Below are 19,095 nucleotides of genomic sequence, written 5' to 3'. Positions count from 1 at the left end.
GATGTTTACTCCCTGGATTCACACAGTCCAGATCACAGAATTAAGAGAGATAAACCTGACTGCGGATTTCCTGAAGCCAAACCAGGCATCACTCCCTGCTGGCTTGCGAGGGCTGCCTTCTTAGTAGATATTTAATTCAGATGATGGCCCTGGCTCTCACCTAGGAATAAATGTCCAACTAAATCAAAGAAAGGTGCCCCGTATCAGTGTGTCCTGATTTCTAAATAATCCCCTTCCCCAAATTATTTTCTCCTCCAAGTTGCTGGGTCCCTAACCTGTAGGCTTATGACTTTGCAGCCCCTCTTTTTTTTTTTTTCCAGCACACAGTCTCAACAAGAACACTCTCACAAAAGAACAGACAGGAAGAAACAAGTCTGGACTTTTTTTTTTAATTCAGGATGCTCTCCTCCCATATAAGATCCACATTCTCTTCCCGTGGCTTTAATGAAAGAGAAGGTGTCAGACGCATGTCTGAGATCCTCCCATGGAAAAGATTTCCTCACCAATTTCTCCTGCCAGATTTGCACACGTTACTCCATGACCATCAGCGAAGGAAGAGATAAGACTCTGAATAAATCAAGGGTTGTGTTCCTCAAAGTGCAGGATTCCTCCTTACATCCTATTCTTTTAATCTAATTTTTTTAATAAATCAAGGGGGTGTGTGTGTGTTAGTCACTCAGGCGTGTCCGACTCTTTGCGACCCCATTGCCTGTGTAGCCCACCAGGTTCCTCGGTCTGTGGGATTCTCCAGGCAAGAATAATGGAGTGGGTTGCCATTCCCTTCTCCAGGAGATCTTCCCAACCCAAGGATCGAACCCAGATCTCCTGTATTGAAGGCAGATTCTTTACTCTCTGGGCCACCAGGGAAGCCCAAAATTCAAGGGTGGGTCCATCACAAATAATTAACCAAGTGATCAATAAGTACTTAGCAGCAGGCACCTGAGTGTGTGGGGGGAGGGGAGGTAAATTATAAACAAGAGTCAGGAAAAACCTCATCTTTATTTTCATTTTTTTTTAACAAAGACGTTAAATCAGATGAAGTGGAGCTCACAATACATTTCCTGGAGGAACCTCAAGGTTATGCTGAAATTCACTTCCCTGTCTTTCCATACTAGAAAGACCACAGGGTCATTATGGGGATACTTTTTGAATCTGCTGGTTGTAAAACAAAAACAGTAACGATTTGCACATTTCTGTACTTTTTTTTTTAATTGGGATATCGATGCTTTACAATGCTGTGTTGGTTTCTGCTGTACAATGAAGCAAATCAGCTCTGTGTACCTAATCTCCTCCCTCTTGAGCCTTCCTCCCACACTCTCCCCAACCCCACCCACCTAGGTCTTCACAGAGCACCGACCTGGGCCCCCTGTGCTATGCGGCAGCTTCCCGCTGGCTGCCTCTGTCACCCGCGGCAGAGCACACGTCAGCCCCAACCTCCCAGTCCATCCCACTCTCTCCTCCCACCCCCGCCGCGTCCACACATCCTCTCCCCGCATCTGCAAATCTCTATTCCTGCCCTGCAAATAGGGTCGTCGGACCATTTTTCTAGATTCCACAGAGATGCATTAATCTACAATATTTGTTTTTCTCTTTCTGACTCTTGACCCTGGGATGTCTCAACCCTGAAGCTGCAATTTGAAAAGGGAGAGGCTCCCTGAGGGATTCAGGATGGCTTCGGGAAAGTTGGACCTTGGAAAATGGACAGGGCTTTCCCGGGGAAGTGAAGGGGGTCACAGGGCTGCTTGTTAGCGGGTGGTGGGCAGCTCGGAGGTGGCCATTTTCTCAGGAGAGAACGCTGGAAGCAAGACAGCGCAGGTGGGTTTGGAGAACAGTGGTCAACGCACATTGGCTAAAGCTGGACGTTTTAAGTAGGGAAATAGAAAGAAGAGTCTAAGCATGGTGGGCAGGGCATTCTAAGGAATGCTGGAGAAGAAATCTCTCAGTTCAGTTCAGTTCAGTCGCTCAGTCTTGTCCGACTCTTTGCGACCCCGTGGACTGCAGCCCGCCAGGCCTCCCTGTCCATCACCAACTCCCGGAGTCTACTCAGACTCATGTCCATTGAGTCAGTGATGCCATTCAACCATCTCATCCTCTGTCGCCCCCTTCCCCTCCCGCCTTCAATCTTTCCCAGCATCAGCGTCTTTTCAAATGAGTCAGTTCTTTGTATCAGGTGGCCAAAGTATTGGAGTTTCAGCTTCAGCATCAGTGCTTCCAATGAACACCCAGGACTGATCTCCTTTAGGATGGACTGGTTGGATCTCCTTGCAGTCCAAGGGGCTCTCAAGAGTCTCCTCCAATACCACAGTTCAAAAGCATCAATTCTTCGGTGCTCAGCTAACTTGTCCTAAAGCCTAACATTTTCTGACGTTTATTCCTAGGGCCATGGGTCCTGTGACATCCTCAGACTAAATTTTTTTTCTTTCTCTCCTTTTTTAACTTTTTTATGTACGTATGAGATGAGGACATTAACCAAATTTACTGTGATAATTCTTTCAAAATACATGTCACATCCTTATGTTGTACACCTTAAACATACACAGTGCTGTTTGTCAACTATATCTCAATAAGAATGGAGAGGGGTGGAAATCACCTTTAATCCCTCTTCCTAATCACAAGCAAGAGAAATAATAATAATAATGACTGGAATTCACTGAATGCTACACTGGATCTAGTCTTTCAAGTAAATTATTTCTAATAGTTATACTAACCTTTCAAAGTAGGTGTGTGCTCAGAGTCCCTCAGTCATGTCTGACTCTTTGTGACCCCATGGACTGTAGCCCTCCAGGCTCCTCTGTCCATGGGATTCTCCAGGCAAGATTACTAGAGTGGATTGCCATTTCCTCCTCCAGGGGGGTCTTCCCAACCCAGGGATCAAACCCACATCTCCTGCATTGGCAGGCGAACTCCTTTACCACTGAGCCACCAGGGAAGCCCCAAAGTAGGTATAGCTAACACTAATATCCTTCTTTTACAGGTGACGGAAACTATTCACAGGGATTATAAGACTAGCCATAGATATCACAGAACCACTTAAGGCAGAATCAAGTTTCCAAACAGAACTACTTTACTCATGCTTTTACTGCAGCATGTGACTTTTAGCTTCAGACTAATTCTTTAAAAATCAGGTTTGAGAAGCACTGTTAGTGAGTCACCACTTGTAGGAGTTACTTGCACCTCCCCTTAAGATTCCCACTGCCTGTAATTGTCATAAAGGCTTTAAGATGCTCTGAAAGAGATAAGTCTGCTTAAATTCTGCTGTTGTTGCTGCTGAGTCACTAAGTCACGTCCAACTCTTTGCGAGCCCATGGACTGCCGCATGCCAGTTTCCTCTTTCGTCCACTCTCTCCAGGAGCCTGCTCAAACTCATGTCCATTGAGTCGGTGATGCCATCCAACCATCTCATCCTCTGCTGCCCCCTTCTCCTCCTGCCCTCAATCTTTCCCACCATCAGGGTCTTTTCCAATGAGGCCACTATTTGCATCAGTGGCCGAAGTATTGTAGCTTCAGTTTCGGCATCATTCCTTCCAATGAATATTCAGGGTATATTTACTTTAGGATGGACTAATTTGAAATTATTTAGTTGAGTAAAACACTGGGCTCCACAAGAGATCCACATCTTAATGCCTGGAATCTGTGGATGTTACCTCACATGGGGATAAAGCGGGGAGAGGTCTTTGCAAACGTCATCAAGTTATGGATCTTGACGTGGGGAGACTACCCTGCATTATCCAGATGGACCCTAAATGCAATCACACATATACAGCAGAGGTGGCAACGTGAAGCCAGAACAGAGAGGTGTGAAGATACTGGCCTTGAAGGTTAGAGAGTTGCAATCACAAACCAAGGGCTGCTCACAGCCCCACGCACCCAGAACCTGGAAGGGGCAAGGGAGAGGGGGTGTGGTCCCCCTGAAGTCCTGGTCTCAGACTGCTCACCTCCAGAACTAGGAGAGAACACATTTCTACCATTTGAAGCCCCCCATGTTTGGGTAATCTGTTGTGCAGGGCCTAAGAAATGAACACAAGGGGGGCTGTTAGTTGAATGACAGTTTTCCTCAGAATTATATTTGTCTAACAGTTATGCCATTATGAAGATGTAAATGTGAGATTAAGAAAAGACCTGGCCAAGAGATCCAGGGATTTACCAGCTGGGAATTTTGAGATATCCTGAAACTTGCATGCATGGTAAATCACTTCAGTCGTGTCTAAGTCTTTGAGACCCTGTGGACTGTAGCCCACCAGGCTCCTCTGTCCAAGGGATTCTCCAGGCAAGAATACTGGAGTGGGTTTCCATGTCCTCCTCCAGGGAATCTTCCTGACCCAGGGATCAAACCCAGGTCTCTCACATCTCCTGCATTGGCAGGTGGGTTCTTTACCACTAGCACCTCCTAGGAAGCTCCATCCTGATACTTACTGACCCTCTAAGTTAACTGGAACAAAAATATGCATTATTTTTTATAAAGACCCCTTTTGGAGGGCTTTCCTGGTTCTCAGATGGAAGAGAGTCTGCCTGCAGTGCAGGAGACCCTGGTTTGATCACTGGATCAGGAAGATTCCCTAGAGAAAGAAAGGCAGCCCACTCCAGTATTCTTGCCTGGAGAATCCCATGGATGTAAGAGCATCGCAGGCTAGAGTCCATGGGGTCGCAAAGAGTCGGGCATGACTGAGCAACTTCACTAGATGTTCATTCTCCTAAAGCAATTTGTGCTGTCATATAAGACAAAGTCTAAATGTTTCTTAGAAATGGCTTGGCTCTTCCATGACCTGGCTATTGAAAATAGTGTCACAATGAACATTGTGCATGCTTAGTCACTCAGTCATATTCAACTCTTGCAACCTTTTGGACCGTAGCCTGCCAGACTCCTCTGTCCATAGGATTTTTCATTTTACAGGCAAGAATATTGTAGTGGTTTGCTGTTTCCTTCTCCAGGGGATCTTCCCAACCCTGTGTCTCCTGCATGGCAGGCAGGTTCCTTACCCACTCAGCCACTGGAGATGCCCCACAATAAACGTTAAGGTGCCTGTATCTCTTTGAATTATGGTTTTTCTCTGGATATATGCTCAGGGGTGGGATTGCAGGTTCATATGGGTAGTTCTATTTTTAGTTTACAAGTTTACATTCCCACCACAGTGTAAGAGGGTTCCCTTTTTTCCACATCCTCCCCAGCATATATTGTTTGCAGACTTTTTGATGATGGCCATTCTGACTGGTGTGAGAACTACATACCTCATTATAGTTTTGATTTGTATTTCTCTAATAATTATGATGCTGAGCACCTTTTCATGTGCTTTTTAACCATCTGTATGTCTTCTTTGGAGGAACATCTATTTAGATTTTCTGCTCAGTTTCTGACTGGGTTGTTTGTTTTTTTAATATTGAGCTGCATGAGTTGTTTGTATATTTTGGAGAATGATTGCCTGTTGGTTGCTTCGGTTGCAAATATTTCCTCCAATTCTGAGGCTGTATTTTAGCTTTGTTTATGGTTTCCCTTGCTGTGCAAAAGCTTTTAAGTTTAATTAGGTCCCCTTTGTTGTCATTATTCTAGGAGATTCATCACAAAAAAAATCTTGCCAGTATTTATGTCAGAGCATCCTGCCTGTGTTTTCCTCTAAGAGTTTTATAGTATGCAGCTGTACATTTAGGTCTTTAATCCATTTCGAGTTTATTTTTGTGTGTGGTGTTAGGGAGTGTTCTAATCTCATTCTTTAACATGTAGCTGTCCAGTCTCCCAGCAGCACTTATTGAAGAAACTGTCTTTTCCTCGTTGTATATTCTTGCTTCCATTGCCATAGATTAGGTAACCACAGGTGCGTGGGTTTATCTCTGGACTTTCTCTACTGTTCCTATGATCTATATTTCTGTCTTCACGCCAGTACCATACTGTTTTGATAACTGTAACTTTGTAGTATAAGAGGAATGGATGAAGATGTGATACATATATACAACAGAATATTTATTATTCAGCCATAAAAAAAGAATGAAATTAATACCACTTTCAGCAATATGGATGGACCTGGAGATTGTCATACTGACTGAAGTAAGTCCAACAGAGAAAGACAAACATCACATGATATTGCTTACGTGCGGAATATAAAAAAGGGCTACAAATGAACTTATCTACAAAACATAGAGTTAAATATATAGAAAATAAATGTATGTTGGAAAGTGAAAGTCTTAGTCACTCAACTGTGTCTGAATCTTTTGACCCCATGGACTGTAGCCTCTGTCCATGGAGTTCTCCAGGCAAGAGGTAGCCATTCCCTTCTCCAGGGAAATCTTCCTAACCCAGAGGTCGAACCTGGGTCTCCCATATTGCAGGCAGATTCTTTACCATCTGAGCCACCAGGGAAGCCCCAAAAATGTTTACCAAGGAGTAAGGGAGGGAGAGATAAATTGGAAGACTTGGATTGACATATACACACTACTGTATATAAAACAGATAGCTGAATAAGGACCTACATACTGTATAACATAGGGAACTCTACTCAACACTCTGTAATGACCTACATGGGAAAAGAATCTTTAAACAGAGTGAATATATGTATATGTATAATTGATTCACTTTGCTATAGACCTGAAACTAACACAACGTTGTAAATCAGCTACACTCCAATAGAAATAAAGGAACGATTGGCTCTGTGGCTCCAAGACAGAGCAGCTGTCCCCCAGTGAACCTCAGATGGCTGGTGAAATTCACATCTTGTAAAAGAGAGATGAATTTATGGCAATTTAGAGTTCCATGTGAAATCCCCTCCCACTGGTCCACTTGTGCCAACACCAGCCAAGCCATGGACCCCAACACCCAAAGGAAAGAAAAGCGTTTTACCACGTCAAGCATCCTGCCAGCTGAATATTCCTCTCAGTGCTGAGAAGGAAAAACACAATTAAGAAGATCTTTTTGACAAATATTACCCCACATAAAACAGTAGCCAGTCAATTAGAAGCTCTGGAGAACAGAGCTGTGTGGGTTTTCAGAAAGGAGAGCTCCTACACTATAGAAGCCCCAGAGCTGGTCCAGGGATGCTGGTTGTTAAGTTGTACTGGGACAGAATTGGGCACCTGGGCACCCTGGCTCTCCCACCCATAAGGAGTGGGGTCACCGCTATATCCTTATATGCTCTTCATTGTCAAATGAAATCCAAGGGCTACTCCCTAACCTCTGGACCTTCATAACCAGGGACATGTCAACCCCCATGGTTCTTACAGCTGCCTCTCAAAAGGGCAAATTCTGGGCGACTGGCTCGTCCAGGAATAGTAGCTGCAAGCTGCAGTTCAGTTCAGAATGTCTCCTTTGAAACACTATGAGTGTAACACTTTTTTTACTGAATAGGTATGACAGCTCCTGTGAGTTTACTCTCCACCCCTCTGTGAATCCCCACATTGACTCAGATACGAAATCACATCTCTGGTTGCTCCTGACATACATGTGCCTAAAGAAATCTTTTAAATGATACAACTGTGGGACAATATAATTCTAGCCCAATATGACTGCAGCAAAACTCTGTCATTCAGCAATTATTGATGTAGTTGCTGTGTGTCTGCCTTTTTGCTGGATAAAATGGAAGATGCAGGCTGTATCAATGGAGTAGAATTTTCTAGTTGATTAACCAACCCAGCTGGCTGGAATCTTCCTGTAACCGCATACAATACACTTAGGAAAAATAAGAAAATGACAAGAGAAAAAAATGTACTTGACACATATCCCTAACACAGTAGACATAAATATTTGTTAAGTGAATGACTGAAAACAGAGATTTTGTTGAAAGATAATTGCCCTCTAAATGGGAGTAATGGCTTTGAGCATGGGGTTTCTTTTGGGGGTGATGCAAATGTTTTAGAATTACACAGAGATGATGTTTGTGCAACATTGTGAATGTATTAAATGCCACAGCACTGTCCATTTCAAATGATTAATTTTATGTTATGGGAATTTAACCTCAATTTAAAACAAGTAAATACTTTCCATACTTTGTCCTGATGTACTGGACACAGAACAAATATAATCACATCTTCACAAAACTTTGCAACAGTAGTTGTGGTGACTAAGAAGCAGAGAGATCCATAGGTCAATAAATTCTTGCATGGGAGAAGCTTTTATGCTGCCAAACTATTTGACAAGACAAAATTACTAAAACTACTTGTAGAAAAGTGCTAGAAGTACTTTTAGAAAATTCCATTTTCCCTATCAATTTATTTATGGCCATCTAAGTTAGTTGTTGTTGTTCAGTTACCAAGCCATGTTCGACTCTGCGACCCCATGGACTACAGTATACCAGGATTCCCTGTCCTTCACTATCTCCCTGAGTTTGCTCAGACTCATGTCCATTGAGCTGATGATGCCATCTAACCATCTCATCCTCTGTCGCCCCCTTCTGCTTCTGCTCTCAATCTATCCCAGCATCAGGGTCTTTTCCAACGAGTTGGCTCTTTGCCAAGGTAGCCAAAGTATTGGAGCTTCAGCTTTAGCACCAGTCCTTCCAATGAATATTCAGGCTTGACTTCCTTTAGAATGGACTGTTTGATTGCCTTGTTGTCCAAGGGACTCTCAAGAGTCTTATCCAGCTGCTGCTGCTGCTGTTAAGTCGCTTCAGTCGTGTCTGACTCTGTGCGACCCGATAGACGGCAGCCCACCAGGCTCCCCCGCCCCTGGGATTCTCCAGGCAAGAATACTGGAGTGGGTTGCCATCTCCTTCTCCAATGCAGGAAAGTGAAAAGTGAAAGTGAAGTTGCTCAGTCATGTCCGACTCTCAGCGACCCCATGGACTGCAGCCTATCAGGCTCTTCCATCCGTGGGATTTTCCAGGCAAGAGTACTGGAGTGGGGTGCCATTGCCTTCTCCAGCACCATAATTCAAAAGCTTCAATTCTTCATTGTTCAGCCTTCTTTATGGTCCAACTCTCACATCTGTACATGACTACTGGAAAAACCATAAGCTTTGACAAAAGCACTAGAATTACCTCCAGAAAAGTACTAGAACTACTTCTAGATTCTCTCTATCCATTTATGGCCATTTAAGTTAGAATATCCATTTCTGAGTTTGCAGAGAAAGACTGTTTGCAGCCTTTCCCATAAATACGGAGTCCTCAAAATGGCAAATTTTATATCCTTGAGTTTCCTAGGCACCATAATTCTCTTCATAAGAGAAAAAAAATCTCATTTTGTTGATGAGGACCCTGATGTAACACTGATGGCTGATATATTGGCCCAAGGTGGGGTGGGAGGGAATGGGGGGAGGACAAAAGAAGTGAGTCTGAAATAGAGGCCCCCAAACTTCTATGTGAAGGGAACTACTTTTTACATAAAACTCAGAGTTGGGAGAGGTGGCATAAAAGAATAAAAATTATTAAAACTGCACCTTGGAAGATGGGCAGAACCCACGCGTAATGATATTTTGATGTATTTTGGCAGAAATCAAAACAAATAACCAGAAAAAGGATTAGGCACTTGATGACACTGCCAGAGGGAAAGTGACAAATTTGGCAATAACGTGCACAAAGCAGCGCATTCCCAGCACCGGGGAGGCTTTGCCTTGTCAGTTACTATGTGCTGTGGTGTGATGAGAATACACGTGGTCTGGACCCTGGGTCCCGGCACAGGGCTCCAAGACCCCTTGGAGCTCCTTGAGTGACAAGAGCGTCTTCATTCTGCTAATGAGATGCCTCATGACTGGCCCCTAGGTCAATTCAGGATGGGGGCTGGTCACCAGAAATATCAAGCCCAACCTCGGTACAGGGGAGGAGGCTGGAGATTCATTTCAGCCATATGGCCAGTGACTTCCTGAATCATGTCTAGATAATGAGACCCCAGTAGAAACTCTGGACATGAAGCTCAGTGGGGCTTCCTGGTTGGTGAGTCCATTGACATCCCAGGAGGGTGAAGCTCCCTGACTCCATGGGGAGAGGGCCCGGGAGCTCTCTCCCCACCCCTGGCCTCACCAAAGTATATCTTTTATTCAGTTCAGTTCAGTCGCTCAGTCATGGCTGACTCTTTGTGATCCCATGGACCGCAGCATACCAGGCCATCCTGTCCATCACCTGCTCCTGGAGTTTACTCAAACTCATGTCCATTGAGTCGGTGATGCCATCCAACCATCTCATCCTCTGTCGTCCCCTTCTCCTCTTGCTTTCAATCTTTCCCAGCATCGGGGTCTTTTCAAATGAGTCAGCACTTCACATCAGATGCCCAAAGTATTGAAGCTTCAGCCTCAGCATCAGTCCTTCCAATGAACACTCAGGACTGATTTCCTTCAGGATGGACTGGTTTGATTTCCTTGCAATCCAAGGGACTCCCGAGAGTCTTCTCCAACACCACAGTTCAAAAGCATCAATTCTTCGGCACTCAGCTTTCTTTGCAGTCCAACTCTCACGTCCATACATGACTACTGGAAAAATCATAGCCTTGACTAGATGGACCTTTGTTGGCAAAGTAATGACTCTGCTTTTTAATATGCTGTCTAGGTTGGTCATAACTTTCCTTCCAAGGAGTAAGTGTCTTTTATTTTCATGACTGTAGTCACCATCTGCAGTGATTTTGGAGCCCGAGAAAATAAGTCTGCCACTGTTTCCACTGTTGCTCCATCTATTTCCCATGAAGTGATGGGACCAGATGCCATGATCTTAATTTTCTGAATATTGAGCTTTAAGCCAAGTTTTTCACTCTCCTCTTTCACTTTCATCAAGAGGCTCTTCAGTTCTTCTTCACTTTCTGCCATAAGGGTAGTGTCATCTGCATATCTGAGGTTATTGATATTTCTCCGGGCAATCTTGATCCCAGCTTGCACTTCATCCAGCCCAGCATTTCCCATGATGTACTCTGCATATAAGTTAAATAAGCAGGGTGACAATATACAGCCTTGACGTACTCCTTTTCCTATTTGGAACCAGTCTATTGTTCCATGTTCAGCATCTTTTATAATAAACTCTAAATGCAAATCTAGCACTCTCGTGAGTTCTGTGAGTCATTTTAGTGGACTACCAAACCTAAAGGAGTTATGGGAACCCCAGGATTTATAGCCAGAAGTGTGGTCAGACATATAGGTCAGAAGTGCCAGTGGACAGTGGACCCTCAAACTGCATCTAGCATCTGAAGTAATGGCCGAGTGGTGGAGAACTGAGCCCTTAACTCATGGGATCGTGAGGTGGTTAGTGTCAGAAATCAGAAATGAATTGCAATGCAGTCAGTTTAGGTGGAAACAGACTAAATATATATATAAAGGATGTGCTTCACGGTTTGGTGAAGGAGAAATTGAAATTATATATATATATATATACATAAAATATATAGTATACTATATATATGTATGTGAAAGTAGCTCAGTTGTGTCCAATTCTTTGTGACCCCATGGACTATACAGTCCATGGAACTCTCCAGGCCAGAATACTGGAGTGGGTAGCCGTTCCCTTCTCCAGGGGATCTTCCTAACCCAGGGATTAAACCCAGGTCTCCCACACAGCAGGCAGATTCTTTACCAGCTGAGCCACCAGGGAAGCCCCATACTATATATATATATATATAATTTCAACTTCTCCCTTACCAAACAGTGAAGAACGTCCTTAACCAGGTAGCATTCTGACAGTTTAACTTTGGGAACAAAAACAGAAAAGCCTCCTTTAGTAATTAACTGTGCAATTTACTTTCATTATATTCCAAATGCTATCTTTGACCTTTTTTTCAAGCAGAAGAAATATTACTTCTTCTAATCCCATGAAAATCTATTTTTCCTCTCATCCTTTTCTCCAGATTTTTCTGGTGGGAAAATTGCTTAGAATTTAATTAATAGCTTCTTGGTGAACTGGCTTTTTCAACAGCCAAACGTAAGAGATAAATGAATTGACTTTAGGAAGGTGTACCTGCATTCTTTTAGGAGACTTCACTTACATCAGAAGGTTTCCCTGGTGGCTCAGATAGTAAAGATCTGTCTGCAATACAGGAGACACGGGTTCAATCTCTGGGTCAGAAAGATCCCTTGGAGAAAGGAATGGCAACCCACTCCAGTATTCTTGCCTGGAAAATCCCATGGACAGAGGAACCTGGCAGGCCACAGTCCATGAGGTCTCAAAGAGTCAGGCACAGTTGAGCAAGTAACAAACACACACACACACACACACACACACACACAAGCACATGCATGCACACATGAAAACTGAAAGTATAAAGATACAAGGACAAGTCAGCTTTAGGAAGACTGACTGACATACTAAAAAGCATGATCACATTTTACAAGTAGTACATTATTTGAGAGGGAGTATAGACATTCTTTTCTTTTAAATATATTATCACCTTTCAGATTTCTAAGCATTCTCAAACAGCACACTCTTGCCATAATCAGTTTAATAATATGTAGTGATGATTCTCAAATGCCAAGAGTTAACAAGCTTAATAAGCAAACAAAAGAACAGCCTCAAGTTTTGAGGCAATGATATTCTGATTTCAATTCTAAAACCAGGCAACTTGGCATAATACACTTCTCAAATAATCAGATCTTACATTTTTTTCCCCAGAGCTTTCCAGGCAAAGTGGTCAATCAAACTGAAAGATATTTGAAATATATTACTATTTGCTGCCAGAGAAATCCAGAACAACAGAAGACTTTATTAACAAAACATAAAGCAATAACCACATAAGGCAAATATCCAGCAGGTCCAGTGTGAATGAGACCAAATAATGTAGAAAACTGTTCAAAGATCCTAAAAATCATAATGACACAAAAAGAGCTTTCATATTAATGAAGGGGTAAAATAATATACTTGTGGGAATTATCCATGCACTTAAATATATGTTTAATCCCATCTGTTAATATTTTTAAGTTGCTACCTAACCTTTGATGAGTGGTAGCCTAAAATTTGGGCTCCCCTGGTGGCTCACTGGTAAAGAATTCTCCTGCCAATGCAGGAGACACAAGTTCCATCCCTGGGTCAGGAATATCCCCTAGAGAAGGAAATGGCAAACCCACTCCAGTATTCTTGCCTGGCCTGAGAAATCCCATGGACTGAGGAGCCTGGTGGGCTACAGTCCATGAGGTTGCAAAAGGGTCGGACAAGACTAAACAAAAACAGCAACCCTAAAGTTTATACCTCTTACCAGCAAGATTCAGAACCATTCTGACCCTGCCTGAAAGGCAAAAAGGTCGAGTCTATATTGTTTAGAGCCTTAATACACATCCTCTACTGGAGAAAAGGTAGAAGAGAATGAGGAAAACATTTTTTAAAAAATCAGAACCATTCCTCTTGAAATTACCTCTGATTCTCAGCAGATTAAAAGTATCACTGTGATCAAAGAACAAGAGAAAACGCATTGGAATCACACAAGAGACCTAAAAGGGAACTGGGCTCAGGGAGGGGAGTCTTATCATGATGGAGAAACTGTCATTTTAAAATTGACTGTCTTGTAAGTTTCTATAGAGACCTGCAGCATGGCCTGGTGAGGAGCGGTGAACCTACAAAAGTTTCTTGACAGCCAGAGCTTGCACACACTCCAGCTTTCACGGGGTAGAAACAAGGGATTGTGTCATCACTTGGATGTCGCTGGCTAATGAGAAGCCCCGAGGAAGGGCCGTGGGATTCTAAGCTGGCAGGTTGGGCATTCTGTTAATTTGCCTCATTAGTCCCTGCCTGCCTAGCACAGGACGTATCCACACTGCAGAAGCCCGATGGACTGAGAGGCCGGTTTCCATGGAGATGTTTTGCAGCTTTGCTGGTATTTCCTACAGAAGGGAAAGAGACTGTCAGGGTGCTCAGCGTATGTACACACACACACACACACACACACACACACACACACACACACACAGCTTTCAGTTAGACAAACTGGCTACGGAGCAAGACATATGAGATGATTGAAAAAGGCTGGTGGGGTTTGAGAAATAAACACCAGATCAGGGAAGGTTTGGGGGCAGCTCCTTCTTGAAGCAGCTGTAACCTTTGGATTATATTTTCCGTGGAGAGTGAGGAGAGGGCCATTCTGTCTAGGTTATGCGCCTAGAGAGAATGCTGAACCTTAGTGGGCAAGACTTCCTGTGGCGGGGAAGGGTGGCCAGGTGTGGAACCAAAACTCTCCCCAGAGAGCCAGGGAGACAAAGGAGTCCCTTCCCAGGGTAACTGTGAGTGTCAGCATAACTATATCAAACCCATCAACAGCAACTACAACCACCCCTGGCAGGTGATTTCTGAACCAGGAGGAAGTTCTCTTGTTGGCTGGTTTGGGAAGGGCTGTGGACAACCTGATGAAAATTTCAGGCCTGAGGCTCCCTCTTGCTCTCACGACAAGGAAAATACTTCAGAAAAACACGGGAGAAATTCTCCTTTTATTTAGAGGTCTGATCATAGTCCCAGCACCCCCGTTATTAGTTGTGTAACTTCTGTGTGACTTCAGAGAATTTACTTGACCTGTTTTCTCTATCTATAAAGCAAAATTAATGAGTTAGTGTCTGCATAGCTCTTAGAATGTGTCATAGGCTTACGCCAGCACTTGGCTTTCTCACTGGTTTATCACAGCAGCCTTTGGGAATGAATGCAGTTGTTATCCTCATGCTGTGGAGGAGGAAACTAAAGCACAGAGAGGCTAAGAAACTTGCCCCCGAGGTCACATGACGAGGAAATGAACAAAGTCAGGATTCCAACCCAGTCACCGGGCTCTAAAGCCAGGTGCTCTGTCTCCGCGCTGGAGTCCCTGGCTTCAAGACAAAGAGGCACTGGATCACTTTTATTCAACTTGCTTTACTGAATCCACATATTTAAACTTAACAATTCTATGAAGTTTGGTGCTAACGGACTTTCAGATAAGGAAAACTGAGGCACAGAAAAGTTAAAAAAAAAAAAAAAAGTTGCCCAAAGCTAAGCAGCTAAAATGAGATGGTTGGATGGCATCACCGACTCCATGGACATGAGTTTGAGTAAACTCTGGGAGTTGGCGATGGACAGGGAGGCCTGGCGTGCTGCCGTCCATGGGGTCGCAAGGAGTAGGACATGACTGAGGGACTGCACTGAACTGAACTGAAAGCAGCTAAAATAGGCGAAGGTTGGAATTTGAATTCAGGCATTCAAGTTCCAGAGCAACCAGTCAAGGACCTGGGACTGCCCTGGTGGCACAGTGGATAAGAATCGGCCTGCCAGTGTAGGGGACGCTGGTTCAATCCCTGCTCCAGGAAGATCCCGCATGCCACGGAGGAACTGAGCGCCTGCCCCACAACTCCTGAGCCTGCGCTGGAGAGCCCGCTTGCGGCAACTACTGAAGGCCTCACGCCCCCGAACCCGCGCTCCGCAAGAGAAGCCACGGCGATGAGAAGCCCGCGCAGCGCAACCAAGAGCAGCCCCGATCTCCACAACGAGGGGGAAAGCCTGTGTGCAGCGACAAAGACCCAGAGCAACCAAAACAATAAATAAACAAAGAAATCAAGGATCTGGCAAGATGGCAAAAAAGAGGGCAGCTTGCAGAAGCACCTGTGGCTGATGGCCAGGCTCAGAGCAGCATCTCCTGGTCCAGCGCTGCTAAGTGGGTTACACTGTGCTTGGGCGGTGGGGGGGCTTGCTCCCCTTGGGAACAGAGCAGCGGGTCACCGCGCCCACGGCCCCCCATTACCCACGCTCAGCACCGCTAGCGTCCTTGGCGTCCCCGCCCCTGTTAGGAGACCCTTGTCGGCAGATTCCATGGCGGAGGTGCACCCTCCTCCAGCCAGCACAAACCGGCCCGCAAGGTCCAGACTGACCTTTCCCGGTGTCAGGTGGACTCAAATGGTTCACATCCCAGCCACAGGGAGGGAGAGGTGAGAAACGAAGTCATGGTTTCGGCGGAAACCAGCTGAAAGCACGTGCATCCTTCCGTGTGTTATTTGTCACCCCAACAGCACATCTTCCCATGGAACAAGAGCGACACAGACACGGATGGGAATTTTTATTTTATCTCCACGTGGTACCTAGTGCATAGGAGCATTCCCAGGCCGTGGACATAATAACTTCTTTTCATCCCCCCCTGCCAGGGATTTGAGAGTTCAACATCACAAACCTAAGCCCGCCCTCCTGAAACGCAAGGACTCTTACCTGTGTGCAGCACCCCATCCCTGGCACAGAGCGAGGGTCCATGAAGATGTTCCAGGAGGGCCAGCACCAGACCCCCCCAGCCCTGGGGACCCCCAGAGACCTAGAATGCTGTGCTGGGGGGCGAACCCGGCAATGCTCTGGGCTTGGCCTCTGTCTTGCTCTGCCCCCTTCAGAGGTGGGCATGGCCAACACCTTTCCCTGTGGCTGCCTGGAATGCGGACACTGGAGACGGAGGTGGAAGGTGGGTGGTGGCTGGAGGTGCAGGGGGCAGAGCCCATGTTCACCCAGACAGCTGCCCCCCGCCTCCCACAGTCTGCTTTTGCTCTCGTTGGGGCCTCCCCACTGCCTCCCACGCCCTCCACCTGAGATATCCTGTAACGTTGTGTGTGCTCTTCTGTTCAATTACAAGAAGGAGGTTAAAGCCAAGGGCTCAACGCTTTCACCCAATCCCTAAACGGGGAGGGCATACGATCCCGGATCCCCCAAGTCTGGGATCTGAGTACCTCTCAGAGAAGTCACCTGACACAGTCAAAGGAGTTCTGGCTGTTCCACCAGAGACACCGCCCAGCCAACCCTCGCCCAAGCCCATGATCAGCCATGTGCTGATGTGGAACCCAAGCCCAGCTGATTCCTCCCTCTCCATCCTGCCAGGCCCCACATTTACAGGGAGCGGAACGCACACTTGGCAGCTGTGTTTCTGAACCGTCTGGGGCTGCCTGAAGCTTGTTCCAAGGCAAAACTGACTGCATCAGTGGATCTCCCCAGAGCACCAGCTTCCTCCCCTGGATGACTTCCCCTGGAGGACCGGATGTCGCCAAAACTCCATTCTGGAGGCCCAGTCCCATGACCTGCCCCCTGTGGCTTGGAGGGCTGACAAGGGCAAGAATCAGTGCTCACGTCCGTTTGCTTCATGTCAGAATACGATGACCCTTCAGTTGAATCCCCAGGTCTGATGCTAGGTTAGATGGATGTGTTTCTTTTTCCTTCTTGCAGCTAACCAGACACTGTGAGATTGAAGAACGCTTTAGTCTCCTCAACACTCTCAGCTCGGAAGGAACTCGGGTCTGGGACCACCCAGCATGACCCAAGGTTGTGGTGGGGGCGGGAGGTGCCAAGGGGGTCATTTTAGCCAGGACGATTTCTCAAATGCTAGTGTGACCAACCCAATGCGATTTTATCAGAAAGGTTTGTGCAGTCAAAGCATTTTTTATTTTTAAGATAAAAGCTAATTTTGCATTCATTCCAGTTTCGCGGGGGAGGAGGGCCCCCACATTGGCCATGTTTCTTTCATTTCTCAGCTCTTCCAAGGTGTGAGTCTATTCCCTTCTCTCCACCTGAGTGGTATAAATAGCCCTGCCATTTACTTGTTGGCACTGTTTCCATTTATCCTTCTGAGACGTCTTTCTATTTGCAAAATGTTTTCCTGATGTTATGTCTCTTGGCTGGCTTCCCCGTGACTCCCTGTCCGTTGCTCCTAGGAGAGCACGGCTGTACTAACCAGGGTGCTTCTGGGGGGTGCAGGGTGCTTCCTTATAGTCCAAGGTTCAGAGGATGCTCTCCTAGCCACCACCCTCCCCTTAGATCATTTAAATTCCAGTGCTTGGTAGTCATGTCAGTTTCAAAGCACATTTCACTGGCTCAAAATATAAGCCTCACAAACATGAAGACATTTGCAAGATTTTCTTGCAAATGAATACAAACAAGAAAAACTCCCCAACAGAAAAATGGTCAAAAGCTACAGACTATTCACAAAAGAAAGCAGGCAGTCAGTGGTCTACAGATACATGAAGGAAGGTCAATAACAAAAGTGATAAAAAAAAAAAAAAAAGAAATGTTAACAAAATCACCAGTGCGACCTCTCTTTGCTATTAATATAGGTCAAGATTCTAACATTTGACCACAGGTGGATGAAAGTGGAAAAAATGGTGCCTTTCACTGTCAATTGACAAGTGGATTATCATAAATTCTGGAGATCAGTGTAGCAATATGGCTCAAACTCCACTCTCGCAATTCTTTGACACTTATCCTGATGCTATAATTGGACAAATTCATGAAGAGGTATACATATGGATGTTCATCTCAAAGTTGTTTGTGATGATGTCAGACTGGAAATAGACATAATTTCCATCAAGGAAAAATCAATTTATTTAATTGTGATATGGTCCTTCAGTGAAATCGCATGAATCTCTTTATAAGGATGACATATATCCACGAACACAGTGTTTGGAAATATATGCCATCTATGGGGTCGCACAGAGTTGGACACAACTGAAGCAACTTAGCAGCAGCAGCAGCAGCACCAGAAATAACTGAGTGAAACAGATATTGTGTATAGGATGATCCTATAAAGAAAACATTGTATTTGCCTCCATATGTGTGCATGGGCGTTCCTCATAAAGAGATGATATCTGGAACTGTATTTACTAAAAACTTACATTGTCATCTCCCATGGCAAGATGTTTTACTAGTCAGAGTAGGATGGATAATGCTGCATTAGGAAATAAATGCAGATACATAAAGATCCAATACAGTGGAATTTTATTTCTCATTCGGGAAAAGCCCACAGGAGAGGGGTGGCTGGCTGTGCAGGGAATTCAGACTCCTGCCATTTTGTGCTTTGCCATTTCCAGTGTGTGGACCCCAGGGTCAGTTTAGGAGACCTTTCCATTCTAGTCTGATGAGAAATCAAGGAAAGACTATGGCGTATGGCAAGGAAAGCCTGTAACGAGACGGGCCCAGAGGTAGCGTGCACCCCCTCCTCGTGGCCTGCCTAAGGACAAGGGAGTCAGGACAGCTGGGACTCCACAAGGAGGAGGAAAGAAGTTGCATGAATATCCCACATCCCAGGTGTGCCAAGATTTTGTGTTTTTCCTGTATTGCTTGAATTTTCCAACTGAGCTTGCTATTATTTTTATAGACAAAAAAAAAATTGCAATAAATTTCCTTTTTTAGAATAATAGTATCTTGAGAGAGAGAGAGAAATTAAAATAATTTGAGAGAGCTAGCCCAGGAGAAGGGAGGAGCTGTAAGTCATGCTGAACTGATATAGCTGTGCACCTGG

Source organism: Giraffa tippelskirchi, chromosome 2, assembly GCF_054371585.1.
Source record: "Giraffa tippelskirchi isolate mGirTip1 chromosome 2, T2T-mGirTip1v1.2.pri, whole genome shotgun sequence".
NCBI classification, from domain to species: Eukaryota; Metazoa; Chordata; class Mammalia; order Artiodactyla; family Giraffidae; genus Giraffa; species Giraffa tippelskirchi.
The sequence above is the reverse complement of the archived record's forward strand: the minus strand, read 5'-3'. Positions refer to the sequence as shown.